The sequence below is a fragment of the Dasypus novemcinctus genome, chromosome 24 (genome assembly GCF_030445035.2).
Source record: "Dasypus novemcinctus isolate mDasNov1 chromosome 24, mDasNov1.1.hap2, whole genome shotgun sequence".
In the NCBI taxonomy this organism is placed as follows: domain Eukaryota; kingdom Metazoa; phylum Chordata; class Mammalia; order Cingulata; family Dasypodidae; genus Dasypus; species Dasypus novemcinctus.
In genome coordinates this window covers 16617975-16633476 of record NC_080696.1, presented here as the reverse complement: position 1 = coordinate 16633476, position 15502 = coordinate 16617975, and positions in this window count along the sequence as shown.

Genomic DNA, 15502 nt, shown 5'->3' with positions numbered 1-15502 from the left:
AACAAGAACCTGCAAAAAAGTTTGGTGGTTCTTCAGAAAGTTAAACACAGAATTACCATATGTTCAGGCAATTCCACTTCTAGGTATACCCCAAAGAATTGAAAGCAGGAATTCAGATACTTACAAACCAACATTCATAGCAGCATCACTCACAATGCCCAAAAAGTGGGAGCAACCCTCTTTCAACAGCTGAATGGATAAACAAAATGTGATATATCCATATACTGGAATATTATTCAGCCATAAAAAGGAGTAACATGCTAATACATGGCTACAGCATGGATGAATTTTGAAGATACCATGCTGGGTGAAAGAAGCCTGACACAAAAGGACAAATATTGTATGACTTCATTTGTATGAAATACCTACAATAAGCAACTTCATAGAGACAAAAAAAGTAGATTACAGTTTACCATGAGCTGGAAGAGAAGGGGGAAAGAGATTGGAGAGTTATTGCTTAATGGGTACAAAGTTTCTATTTGGGGTGATGGAAAGGTTTGGTGATAAAGTTGTACTCGTCTGCCAAAGGGGTGCTGATGCAAAGTACCACAAATCTGTTGACTTTTATAAAGGGTATTTATTTGGGGTGAAACTTACAGTCCCAGGGCAGTGGAAAGTCCAGCTCAAGTTATCATAATAGGTATTCCTCACAAAGTCAGCTGCCACAGCTTGAAGCAAGATGGCGGGCGAGCTCTGAGGTTTCAGCCTTCCCCTCTGGGTTTCCTCTCTCAGGCTCAGCTGCTCTGCTTCTTCCCAGTTTCAGCTGCAGGCTGGCTTAGGGCTTGTCCCTTAGGGCTTCCTATAGTAGTCTCAGCTGTCCCTCTGTCTTCACATGGTCAGCTGTAAGCGATCAGGCAAAATGGCACATCCCAGGGCCTTGGTTGTGTGAGAGACACCTCAGCTGAATTTAATGCAATCAAAGGATATCACACCCAGAGGAACAGATTAGTTTACAAACATAATCTTTCTCTTTTTGGGATTCATAGAAGAAGCTCAAGCTGCCACAGAGATGGAGATAGTAGCACAACATTGTGAATTATGTATCTGCAGGTGGTTTAAATGGGACATTTTGTGTTGTATATATGTTACCACAATAAAAATATAAAAAACAAAACAACAATAACAATGAAACTTCTCTGTGGTTCCCCACTGCCTATGGGTTAAAAAACCCTGAATTTTTCAGAATAACTTATGGCCCCCTGCACACCACTTCAGCCTCCTTTAAGCAAAAGGTAACGTCTGAAAGAACAATTGGAAATCAGGAGCTTGGAGAAGAATCAGGAAACGAAAACGAAGTGGAGGTGAGCACAGACATCTCCCTGTGTTTGAACAACGTGGTCACACAGTGCTTGTTCCATATTCACCCACCCAAGGGCGGGGACTTCAGAAACAATGCATTCCCCACCGAGTGTATAATTTGGCTGTGCTGTGTGGGCTGAATCGGGGCCAGGTCCTTGCCGCTGTTATGGAATGTCTGGGATTCAAAGTCATTTCTGTCCTAGGGAATCTTGACCATTGGTACCCGAGAGAGAAGGATTAATAGGGAAGAAAAGGTTTAACGTGGAGTAGATGGTGGACGCGAATGTCGCAGGTGAGGGCAGAAGCACAGGACGGTGGTAACCGAAAGGCTGTGTAGGGTGGGGCTGAGAAAGGAAGGCAGGAGGCCGGGAGGGGGACGTGTGTTTAGGAAGAAGGTGGAGGGTGTCAGCTAATTGGCACCATTGACTGATTTTTGTGTAAATGTTTCAGTCTCAGCTATAAATGATTGTGGAAACGTCGTGCCACATGGCACCCTGCGTAGCACCACAAGACTATTAGAAAAGTAAACAAGGAGCCCTGCCTTGTGCGTGGCCCCTTGGTGGGTTTTACTGGCAGTTCCCGCTTTTTCAGGGTCAAGTTCCAGCCATCAGCATAGAAGGCCAAAGTCACAAAAGGTGAAAATTACCCTTGAAAATCCCTTAGGAAGGTGGCATGCTAGAGACAAATAGACTTCCTCTCAGTAAGTCCATCACAGCTGGTTTTCCCTGCAGCACTGGAACAGACCACTGTTAATTCAAACGGAACACCAGGTGATGTAGTTGTCTTGGGTTTATAGCTCACTTGATCCAAAAAACAAAAACCATGCACCTGAGTCAGAAAGGTACTGCTGCAGGTTGGGTTCCCAGGAGGCAGCCTCTGGGGTGGAGAGCAGCTTGCAGGAGGTGCAGTGGGAGGGCTTTGGGGAAACGCACCTGTGAAAGGGAAGGGACAGGAGGACAGGTAGAGAGAGAAGTGGCGCGGCCTCAGTGGAAAGCTCAGGGAACCCCGGGGGGAGTTCTGGAGATAGCATGACCTTTCTGATCTGACCTGAGCTGAGCTGAGTGGACTTGGCTTCTATAGCCCTCCGTCCATCAGCCACTGGATGCACCATCCCATGGAGTGGACACTACCCTGTGTGAGGCAGTTCTGTCCAGGAGCAGCAGGAGTGAGCTCTTCATTCCAGTAGGGTGGGGTTTCTCAGCTTTGCCACCACTGACGTCGGAGAATTCTTGGTTGTAGGCGGCTGTCCTATGCATTGTCTGATGTTTAGCAGTATTCCTGACCTCTACCCACTAGCTGCCAGTAGCATTTCCTGCAGCTGTGACAGCCAAAAAATGTCTTCAGACATTGCCAAATGCCCCTCATTGAGCACTGGAACTACTAGTTGTGAGATGTGTGCACTTAGCTACCTGTTCCTCAGTTTCCTCATCTGTAAAATGGGCCAATAAGAGTGCCGTCTCTATAAGCTTTTGTAGAGAATAAAATGAGTTCATTTGTATAAAAAACTTATGTCAGGGGTTCTGAGAGGCACCTTAGAGCCCAGAGATGCCCAGAGAATGAGAGTTGGATAGGGGCTAAGGAAACCTCAGGTGCCATCTCCCCTCTCTCCCCCATCAAAGGGCTTAGCTCGTTGAGAGAAAGGACAACAGATTTTCAGCACCATTTAGGTTGGTATTTGTTTTAGACTGCTAGGCTGCCAAAATCCAATACCAGAAATGGGTTGGCTTTTACAGTAGGTATTTATTAGTTTATAAGTTTACAGTTTTGAGGCTAAGAAGACCCCCAGATCAAGGCACCATCAGGCACGCTGTCTCCCTGAAGACGCGCTGCTGGTGATCGGGACTCCTCTCTCATTGAGCAAGGTGGCGGCAACTTCTGGTCTCTCCTTTCTATTCCGGCTTTCATTGCTTTAACTTCTGGCTTCCTCGGGCTTCCACTCTCTCCTGTGGCTTTTCTTTCTCCCATGTGGCTTTTCTCTGTGTCTCTCTCCATATTCATCCTGTTTATAAAGGACTTCAGTAAGAGTCCAGAAGAGGACTAAGCCCCACCTGGGCCGTGCCCTACTGAAGTATCTAATCAAAAGGCGCCACCTGCCATAGGTTACACCCACAGGAGAGGATTAGCCCTAAGGACGTGATTTTCTGAGCTCTGTAAAAGTCTCAGCCTACTGCAGTATTTTTCTCTTTCACTCCTAGCATCAAATTAATGTTGAAGTTGCATAAATGTGTGTATAATACATCTCAAATGTAAATGCTTAGTCCTTGTCTTCAAGCAACTAACCTAAAAGGGAAAATGAAAGAAAAAGAAAAGAAAACAAACAAAAATCATGGAAATAAACTATTCGTTTATGGTTGATATTGAAATTTTTTTCTGCTTTTCGAAATTAAATCTATTGTGTTTTTCAGTTGTCTCAAGAGCATAATAATAATGGTATCTTCCTCAAATTGCATCCTCCAAATCCTGCCAGCCTTCTCAAAAAGGCAGGCGCTGTAGTAGGCTGAATAATGGCCTACCCCCAAAATAGCCATGACCTCCTCCCCAAACCTGTGAATGATACCAGAACTGTGAGAGAATAAATTTCTCTTGCTTTAAACCACCACGTTTGTGGTGATTTGTTATAGCAGCCACAGGAAACTAATGCAGACCCTTCCGCATAAGGGTTGCTAGATATCTGGATAGATGCCTGTGCAAACCCCTTGTTGCTATGGTGAGAAACGAAGCAGGCTCAGCAGAGCTTGTGTTAGTACAGGGTTCTGAACTTCCCTCATCATATTAAGGCAGCATTAATCTTTTTTATTCATCATCCCAGACACACACATACATATACACAGAGACTTTGTTTTCCTAATCATCTGCGTGATATATATTTTTTTATTTATTTCTCCCCACTCCCTCGTTGTTTTGCACTTCTGGTGTCTGTTCATCTTCCTTATTTCTTTTGGAGGCATCAGGAACTGAACCCAGGGCCTCTGATGTGGGAGGGAGGCACCTAATGGCTTGAGACACCACTGTTCCCTGCTTTGTGTATCTCTTATTATGTTTTTCTTCCTGTGTCTCTTGCGTCATCTCGTTGCATCAGCTTGTCATGCCTGCCCGTTGTGTCAGCTTGCTGTCTTGTTCATCTTCTTTAGAAGGCGCTGGGAATATCTGCTCCCTGCTTTGTTGTGTCTTTCATTATGTTTTTCTTCCTGTGTCTCTTGTTGCCTCGTCATGTTGTGTCAGCTTGCCGTGCATGCCCATCATGCCAGCTCACTGTCTTCTTTAGGAGGCACTGGGAACCAAACCATAGACCTCCCATGTGGTAGGTGGGGGCTCAATCGCTTGAGCCACATCTGCTTTCCCATGTGTGATATTTTTTAATAAAAGTTTTATTGAAATATAATTCACATTTCATAAAAAAGAGTATACAATTCCATGGCTTTCAATATGTTCAGAGTCAAGCAACCATCACCACATTCAATTTTAGAACATTTTTATTACCCCCAAAAGAAACCCTGTATCCATGAGCAGTCATCCCTCATTACCCTCCCCTCAGTCCCTGGTAATCACTAATCTGCTTCCTGTCACTATGGACATTTTATGTTAATGAAATCATACAGCATGTGGTTCTTTTGTGACTGGCTTCTTTCATTTAGTGTGATGTTTTCAAGGTTCATCCATGTGGCATGTATCAGAACTTCATTTCTTTATACTGCTGAGTCGAAACCCATTGTATAGACATAACACATTTTGTTTAGTTGTTCATTAGTTGAAGAACATTTAAGTGGTTTCCACCTTTACGCTGTTATGAATAACACGGCTATGAGCATTCACGTAACAACATTCATTGTGTGGACATGTGTTTTCATTCTTCTCGGAGGAGTGGAATTGACAGCTCTTATGGTAATTCCATATTTAACTTTTTGAGGAACTGCTAAATTGTTTTCCAAAGTGGCTACACTGTTTTACAATCCCACCAGCTAGAATTGAGGGTTCCAATTCTCCACACACACTCAACATTCGTTATTTTCTTTTAGTCATCCAAGTGGATGTGAAGTAGTAGTTTTGATTTTTTTATTTCCCAAGTGACTGTGATGTTGAGCATCTTTTCAGGTAATTGTCAGACATTTGTTAAATCTTCTTTTAAAGAAATGTCTATTCAAATCCTTTGCCCATTTTAAAATTGGGTTTTTTTAAAATTAAGTTGTAAGTTTTTCATATAATCTAAATATAAGTCCCTTAGATAAATATTCTGCAAATATTTTCTCCCATTCTTTGGGTTGTTTTGTAAAGATAAAATAGTTAATTTATATAAATTACTTATGTCAGGGGTTCTGAGAGGCACATTAGAACCCAGAGGTACCCAAAGAATGAGAAGTGGATAGCGGTCAAGGAAATTCCCTTTAATTTCCCTCTGAAATTTCCATTTGCCCGTTGAAGTACAAAATTTTTAAACTTTTGATCAAGTCCAATTGATCTATTTTTTCTTTCATTGCTTGTGCTTTTAGTGTCATATCTAAAAAATCATTGCCTAACAGATCATAAAAATTTACCTCAATATTTTCTTCTATGAGTTTTACAGTTTTATTCTTACACTTAGGTTTATCGTTTTAGCCTTATCTGTTTATGATCTATTTGGGGTTATTTTTTATATGGTATAAGGTGAGAGTCTAACTTCTGGTTGTTGTAGAACCATTTGTTGAAAAGGCTATTCTTTCCCCATTGAATTGTCTTGCCCCCCTGCATGACATTTTTAAAAAAGATTTTGTTTATTTATCCATCTATTTATTTATCCCTCTCCCCCCCCATTGCCTGCTCTCTGTGTCCATTCACTGTGTTTTTCTGTGTCTGCTTGTCTTCTCTTTAGATGGCACCATGAGCCAATCCTGGGACCTTCCAGAGTAGGAGAGAGGTGCTTGATCCTTTGTGCCACCTCAGCTTCTGGCTCTCCTGTGTCTCTTATTGTCTCTCCTTTATGTCTCTTTTTGTTGCATCATCTTTCTGCGCCAGCTCTCTGCTCTGGCCAGCTTGCCGCACAGGACAGCTCTCCTCTCAGGCCAGCTTGCCTTTACCAGGAGGCCCTGGGAATCTAACCCAGAACTTTCCATATGGTAGTTGGGAGCCCAATTGCTTGAGCCTTATCCACTTCCCAGACCCCCCATGACATTTTAATACCATAGATATACTGTACACCTGTTACATGCTATGGGCCTTTGACAGTTCACAAAACATTGTAATATCTAAGTTTCTGGCTCACTTGAAGAGGATATTGCCGCTGTTGAGAATAAATGCAATAAGGAAGGAACAGTGTTCTCCTTTTTCAGTATGGTAGTTTGAGACTGTATGTACACCAGAGACTCATGTCCTTGAAACTGGTCCATTCCCGTAGGTGTGACCCTAACGTAGGAGGGACTGTTTGATTAGATTACTTCAGTAAGCAAGACCTATTAGGGTCTTAATCATCTTCCTGAAGTCCTTTATAAATAAGATGGATACAAAGAAGGGGCCACAGAGACAGAAAAACCCAGAAGCTGAGAGAGAAGGCCCCAGAAGCCAGAAACTGAAATCCACGGAACACAGAAGCAGAGAGAAAGCCGCGAAGCAGGAAGCTGTGGGCCATGGAGCCCCGAGGAGAAGGGGGAGCCCCAGCAGATGCCTCCACGTGAGAGAGGAGTCCAGGATCGCTGAAGCCGGGCTTTGGGGAGAAAAAGTATCACTTGATGAAGCCTTGCTTTCAACATTTTTCTCCGCCTCAAAACTGTAATCTTTTAGTCTAATAAATCCCCATTTAAAAGCCAGCCCATGGGAAACAGATGTGGCTCAAGTGATTGGGCTTCCGTCTACCACATGGGAGGACCCAGGCTCAGTCCCCGGGGCCTCCTGGTAAAGGTGTGCCTACGCGGCGAGCCAGGCCTGCGCGGTGAGCTAGTGCCCACGGGGTGAGCCAGGCCTGCGTGGCGAGCCAGTGCCCACGGGGTGAGCTGGGCCTGCGCGGCGAGCCATGCAGTAAGATGATGACACAATAAAGAGAGACAAAGAGGAGAGTCAATGCAAAATATAACAGAAACCAGGAACTGGGGTGGCACAAGTGACAGGGAACCTCTCTCCACATTGGACATCCCCAGGATCGAACCCAGTGAATCCTAGAGGAGAAAACAAGAAGAGAAGACAAAAAATAAAAGAGAGAAATAGACACAGAAGACCACACAGTGAATGGACACAGACAGCAAAAACAGCAGGGTGGGGGGGATAGGGCAGGAAAAAAAAAGCCAACTCACATCTGGAATATTGCTTGATAGCTTTTAGCAAATGAAATACTCAGATTATATTAGTGGAGATGGTTTCAGAGAAAAATACCTTAACTTCAGAAAGGGGTGTTGAAAGAACAAATTAAATTAAAAAGGTAGTGATGGGAAGTCTGGAGTCAGTACTGTAGATCTGAAGTCACCATGAAAAGAATATTTAAGTCTGTTTCCTGCTTCTAAGAAGGATCCACTTTAAATGGTACCTCCTTTAGAGATCCTGGTAACTCTTGTTCTCTGCTTTTAAAAACTCTTGTTTACACCAAAGAACAAACTCTTAGTATTATTTGTTCTGCTATGTTTCTGTCATTTTCAGTTTTTCTTTTTTTCTTAGGTTTATTTTGTTATTAAGTTTCTTTGGTTTGAGGTTTCATTCATTCATTTTTATTAGTTTTTATTATTATATGTATTTAAGTCTATGAATTTTCCTTTGAGCTCTGCTTTGTCCATAACTAGTTTCTATACATGTTTTGAACTTAATTTTGATCAGCTCTTTGACTATTTTAATTCAAGAGTTATTTAAGGGAAGAGGATTTGACTCAAGTGATAGAGCCTCCACCTACTATATGCGAGGACCCAGGTTCGATCCCTGGCCTCCCAGTGAAAAAGAAGAAGAGAAAGCATGTCTGCACAGTGAGCCAGTGCTCACGTGGCAAGCCAGTGCCCGTGTGGCAAACTGAGTGCCCATGCGGTGAGCCAGTGCCCATGCAAGTGAGTCATGCAGCAAGATGATGATGCAACAAAAAAGAGACAAAGGGGAGAGTCAAGGTGAAGCACAGCAGAGACCAGGAGCTGAGGTGGCACAGCTAATAGGGAACCTCTGTCCACGTCAGAGGTCCCTAGGATCGAATCTCAATGAATCCTAGAGGAGAAAAAATGAGAAGACAAAAAAAAAAAAAAAAGAGAGAGAGAGAGAGAGAGAAAGAGAAATAGTTACAGAAGATCACACAGTGAATTGATACAGACAGCAAAAACAGCAGGGTGGGGGAGGGGAAGGGAGGAAATAAAATTTAAAAATAAGTCTTTTTTTGAAAAAGTTATTTAAGGGGCTTTGATATAGCTCAGTAGTTGAGCACCTGCTTCCCATGTACAAGGTCCTGGGTTAAATCCCTAGTACCTCCTTTAAAAAAAAACAAAGTCCCTCCGAATAAACTGTGAAGCTACATTTAAAGAAAGAATTATTTAAGGAGGAACTTTAAATTTTCTAGGTGTCTGCTTTTTTTGTTTAGATTTATTATGAATTTCTAGTTATACTACACTGATTGAGAATGTTTTTTGTACAGTTTCTATTATCTTGAAATGTACAGATTGTAAATAAATTTAATTCTCCTACTGGTAAAGTGTTTCTGCATAAATAGTCTTCTATTTCTTAAGAGTTTGTTTTTTGAATGTTAATGTTATGTTTTGTGATTCTTACATATGTGTAGCCATTAGAGTCTCATTTTGTATTGCATACTTAAGCATGAAAAAAAAATACCCTTCTCCATTTAGTTTTGGTTTCAAATTCAACTTTGTCCATATTAAGATAGGGACCAGGCTTTTTTCATTCTTTTTTAAAATTTTTTTAAAAGATTTATTTATTTATTTATTTAATTCCCCCCCTTCCCCGGTTGTCTGTTCTCTGTGTCTGTTTGCTGCGTCTTGTTTCTTTGTCCGCTTCTGTTGTCATCAGCGGCACGGGAAGTGTGGGCTACGCATTTCCTGGGCAGGCTGCACTTTCTTTCGCGCTGGGCGGCTCTCCTTATGGGGCGTACTCCTTGCGGGGTGCACTCCTTGCGCGTGGGGCTCCCCTACGCGGGGGACACCCCTGCGTGGCAGGGCACTCCCTGTGCGCATCAGCACTGCGCATGGGCCAGCTCCACACGGGTCAAGGAGGCCCGGGGTTTGAACCGTGGACCTCCCATGTAGTAGAGGGACACCCTAACCACTGGGCCAAGTCCATTTCCCACTTTTTTCATTCTTCACATTTGCCCAATAGTCTTTCAAAAAAAAAAAAATTATTTTTATTTATTTATTTGCCTGCCCCCTCACTGTTTGCACTTGCTGTCTGCTCTCTGTGTCCATTTGCTGCCTGTTCTCTGTGTTGATTTCACTGTGCTCTCTGTGTCTGCTCATCTCTTTAGGAGGCTCTGGGAACCAAACCTGGGACCTCCCACATGGGAGAGAGGTACTCAATTGCTTGAGCCACCTCTGCTCCCTGCTTTGTTGTGTCTCTCATTGTGTTTTCTCTTTGTGTCTCCTTGTTGCATCATCTTGTTGCTCAGTTTACCATGCCAAACTGTCATCTTGCTCATCTTTTCCAGGAGGCACCAGGAACCGAAACTGGGAGGTCTCATGTAGTAGGCAGGAACTCAATTGCTTGAGCCACATCCAATTCCCTGCTCAATAAAAATTTTCCCTTCCTTTTATTAACAAGCTTTTTCAGTCATTTTGTTTCAGAATCTCTGGCATATTCCATTTGGTTAACTGTTACTTTGGAATCCAATCAGAGAGCCTTTTTATTTTAAAGGGTGACTGTATTTATTGATATGATGTATGGTTGGTCTTAGTTATACTTCTTAATATTTTTATATATTTATATTTTACTATAATGTTTTTGTGATTTTTAAATTTGATTTGTATACTCTGATATTAGGAAGGTTTGTATTCTGTTCTATTAATGACTTATGTAATATACTATAGCTTTATATAAACTCTTGGTCCTTCATTTATCTTTTTTTTTTTTGTCTTTATTTATTTTTTTAATGTTACATTAAAAAAAATATGAGGTCCCCACATACCCCCCCTCACCCCACTCCTCCCCCCATAACAACAACCTCCTCCATCATCATGAGACATTCATTGCACTTGGTGAATACATCTCTGAGCACCGCTGCACCTCATGGTCAGTGGTCCACACCATAGCCCACACTCTCCCACAGTCCACCCAGTGGGCCATGGAGGACATACAATGTCATGGAGGACATACAGCACCAACCAGGACAACTCCAACCCTCAAAAATGCCCCCACATCACATCTCTTCCTCCCACTCCCTACCCCCAGCAGCCACCATGGCCACCTTCATTTATCTTGAGAGTATGTTAGGATAAAAACTAAACTGCAGAAACAAAGAAACTAAAAAATTCAGTGACTCAAACTGAATTGACATTTATTTGTTTGCAGTGTAACACACCATAGTGCATTGCTGAGCTGTCCTCCAGAAAGTCATCCAGTCTAGCAGGGCAGCTCTGACATTCTCTAAAGCATTACTGTTATCTGCAAAGTCAAAGGTGCTTCATCCAGCTGCCAGGAAGAGGAAAGGATGTGGAAAAACCATGTACTGGTAGTAGCACACTTTCCTTCTGCTCCTGGTTCAATGGCCAAATCTTAGTAGCATGGCCACACCTAACTACAGAGAGGGCTGGGAACTGTAGTCTAGATGATCACTTGCCCAGCTACAGCTCCATTGCTGTAGAAGAAGGCAAGACCAGGTTTTGGTGGGAAATAGTTCCTATGGAGTATTTTTTTTTTCTGTTTCTTTATTTTTTTATATAACCATTTTTTAAAAAGTTTTATTTACTTTATTTATTTATCTTTAATTTATCCCCACTCTTCCCCCAGATGGTTCTCTCATTTGTCTGCTTATTGTTTGCTCTCCTTCTCCAGGAGGCACTGGGAACTCTGACATGTGAGGCAAGTGCCCAACAGCCTGAGCCTCATCTACTCCCCATGGGCTGCAATGCCTGCTGGCTTGTGGCATCTGCTCATTTAGATGTCTGTTCATTGCAGCAGTGCAAAGTCTAGCTCATTGTGGTGAGTGCAGCATCTGGCTTGTTACAGTGGGTGTGACATCTGCTTGTCTTCTTTAGGAGGCAAACAGGACCTCCCGTGTGGTAGGCAGGTGCTCAACTGGCTAAACCACGTCCACTTCCCTATTTTTTTAAATTGCCTTTATTATTTAGAACAGATTTGGACTTAAAGAAAATTTGAGCAGATAGTATAGAGGGTTCCCATATACATTCCCATGGTTTCCCCTGTCATGAGCATCTTTTATTAGTAGGGTTCATTTGTTACAATTAATGCACTAATATTGATACATCACTATTAACTGAAGTCCATAGTTCATTCAGACTTCTTAGTGTGTTTTTTAAATTTATTATTATTATTTTTAATCTAATGTTCCTTTTCTGTTCCAGGATCCCATCCAGGGCACCACATGACATTTAGTGATCATGTCACCTTCAGCACCTCTTGGCTGTGACCTTGACAGTTTTGAGGAGTACTGGCAGGGATTTTGGAGAATATCCCTCAGGTGGGATTATCTTAGGTTTTCTTCATTCTTGGATTTGCGAGAAGACCACAGAGGTAAAGTGCTGTTTTCCTTATTATTATTTTTTTTTAATGTGAATTATCTTTTTTTTGGTCTTTATTTATTTTTTTATTTTACATTAAAAAAATATGAGGTCCTCATATACCACCCACCCCCCTCACACCACTCCTCCCCCCATTGCAACAATCTCCATCATCATGAGACATTCATTGCATTTGGTGAATACATCTCTGGGCACCACTGCATCTTATGGTCAGTGGTCCACACCATAGCCCACACTCTTCCACGTTCCATCCAGCGGGCCATGGGAGGACATACAATGTCCAGTAACTGTCCCTGCAGCATCACCCAGGACAACTCCAAGTCCCGAAAACACCTCCACATCTCATCTCTTCCTCCCATTCCCCACATCCAGCAGCCACCATGGCCACTTTCTCCACACCAATGCCAAATTTTCTTCCATTACTAATCACAATAATTCATAAATAGAATATCAGTAAGTCCACTCTAATCCATATTCTATTCCTCTATCCTGTGGACCTTGGAATGGTTGTGTCCACTCCACATCTATATCAAGAGGGGACTTAGATTCCACATGGATGCTGGATGCAATTCTCCTGCTTTCAGTTGTAGGCACTCTTGGCTCCCTGGTGTGGTGGCTGACCTTCTTCACCTCCATGTTAGCTGAGTGGGGTAAGTCCAATAAACCAGAGTGTAGGAGCTGAAGTCTGTTGAGGCTCAGGGCCTGGCTATCACGTGGTCAGTCCAGAGATTCAGGTCCCCTGGGTATACATTAAACCCCAGCACCAACTATAGTTCTGTTAAAAGTAACAGGAGAAGCTTGTGAAAAAAGATCACATCTGAGTCCAGCTCCATCACACAGAAACACAAACTCCAAAGTAGGACCAACTGACATGGCACTGAACTCCATCTGCCATGATCATAGAACCTGTGGGTCTCTGTAGCCCTCAGAAGAACCAATACCTGGGGTTGTGTCTACTTTTATCTGTCCCTGGGACTCTGCTGAGGTGTGCGTAAGGGCAAACCCTCTGACAACCTCCTGGCTCTTTTTGGAGACTCATAGCCATATAAACTCACTTGTCATTTCCATTTCCCCCTTTTGTTCAGGTCAAAAAGCATTTTTAACTCCTGGTATTATATGTAGACTGAGATATTCTGCTGGTCCGAGTTGACTCTTTTATTCAAGGTCATTTTCTAGTTACATCATCAGCTGGTACTTGGTAGTAATCCCTCGGCATCAAGGAGGCTCATTCTGGGAGTCATGTCCCATGCTGGGGTGAAGGCAACATATTTACATGCTGAGTTTGGCTTCAACACTGGCCACATTTGAGCAACACGGAGGCTCTCAGGAGGTAACTCTTTTTTTTTTTTTTTTTTTATTAATTTTTTTATTTTTTATTGACTTTGTAATAATATTACATTAAAAATATATATGTGAGGTCCCATTCAACCCCACCTCCCCCCTCCCCCCCCCCAACAACACTCGTTCCCATCATCATGACACATCCATTGGATTTGGTAAGTACATCTTTGGGCACCTCTGCACCTCATATACATTGGTTCACATCATGGCCCATACTCTCCTCTATTCCATCATGTAGGCCCTGTGAGGATTTACAATGTCCGGTGATTACCTCTGAAGCACCATCCAGGGCAGCTCCATGTCCCGAAGACGCCTCCACCTCTCATCTCTTCCTGCCTTTCCCCATACCCTTTGTCCATTATGTCCACTTTTCCCAATCCAATGCCACCTCTTCTATGTGGACACTGGATTGGTTGTGTCCATTGCACCTTTATGTCAAGAGGAGGCTCAGATTCCACCTGGATGCTGGATGCAATAGGAGGTAACTCTTAGGCACCCTGCAGCTCTGGGCCTTGTTCTTATTTCAGGTGCACAGGCTCACAAGCACAGTCATTAGTATCAAGGGCTCAACTTGCTTATCTTGTCAGTGCATATGACCACCATAATTTATCACTGCTGATGCCGATCACCTGGTTGAGATAGCACTTGCTGGGATTCTTCACTGTAAAGTTATTCTTTTTTCCTCCTTTTGGTGCTGAACTTTTTGGAAGGAAGTCGCTATGCTTAACCCACACTTACATGGTTGGGGAAAGGGGGGAGTTATGCTCCTCTTCCCATAAGGTGAAGTAGCTACATAATTTGGAATTCTACTGCCTGGAAGATTTGTCTCTTCTCCCCCGTTTTAAAATTTATCCCATCATTCATTTATATTAGTATGGATGCATGGATATTTATTTATACTTTGGGTTATAAACCAATACTGCTTTTTTGTTGTTGCTCAAATCATTTCAGATTTGGCTATTGGGAGCTCTTTCAGTTGGCTCCTGTGTGCCCTTGACCTACCCCAGCATTGTAGGTTCATGGTTGTTGTTTTTTGTTTTAAATTTTTAGCACTTCCTTACCTTCTGGCACTATAAGATGCTCCAGGCCCATAATGTATGTTTCCTGCCCCAGTCATAGACTCAAAAATTTCTCCAAGGAGCTCTGGTTCCTTTCATTGGAGAATGGTATTAGAAACAAGATCTGGGCACTAAATGTGTTCATTGTTTATGGGTGGTTGTTTCTTTTAGACCCTCTCAGCTGATGGAGCGAATAAATATATCTGTATACCAACCTGTATGTACACATATCTACAAATATTCTTATATGTGACATCTCTATATTAAGTTAAGCTTGAGGTTGTTACATTTATAGTACGGTTAGACTCTCTTGTCACAACCTGCATTCTTTTCTGGGATCTTCCTGACAATATTTTTGGCTTCTTTCTATAAATATGAGAGAATTAGCATATATCCACTCTCCCCACTACCCAATTGTAGTGAATTCCGCTGTTTTTATTCTTTACATTTTTAAATATATTTAAACCTCTGTGTTTGATGTATCAGCTTTAAGTGATAGTTTCTGGCTGTCAGCTCTAGGCCTGAAGGAAATCGGCAAACCTACCCTACCTCCTGCTTTCTCTTTCCCTTTCAACTTTTGTCTTTTATTAGTTATGTCATTCCTTCCCTGTCAGAGTTTTAAAATATTTACATTCAGTGCTGCAATCAAAATGCCTATATTTGTTTTAACCTTAGTCCCACATTTAAATGATTTAAGTGGGTTCAATACTCCTTCCATCTTTTCGGTGTCATTTCTTCATTTGTCCCCAATTAGTGTCTTTAAGAAAGGAGTATAGAAATTATATTTTGTGAGTTCTTGTATTGTATGATAGGAAGTGGTAAGGAAAAGCAGGGTAGGAAGACTGGGAGTACCAGTGGAGAGTGGGGATGAGGAGTCAGATTGTGATTATAAAATGATGGTCAGAGTAGGCAGTGTTGAGAATGTGTTATTTGAGCAAAGAGTTGAAGGAGTGGAGGGAGTTGGCTACATGGATGTGATGGTTAGGTTCATGTGGGAACTTGACCAGGCTATGGTGTCCAGCTGTTTGGTCAAGCAAGCACGGGCCTAACTGCTACTGTGAGGACATATGGTGGACTTAAATCATCAGTGAGATGACCGCATCTATGGCTGATTGCATCCAGTCAACAATCTCATTGTGTTCAGCAATGAAAGATGTCTTGTCTAATCAG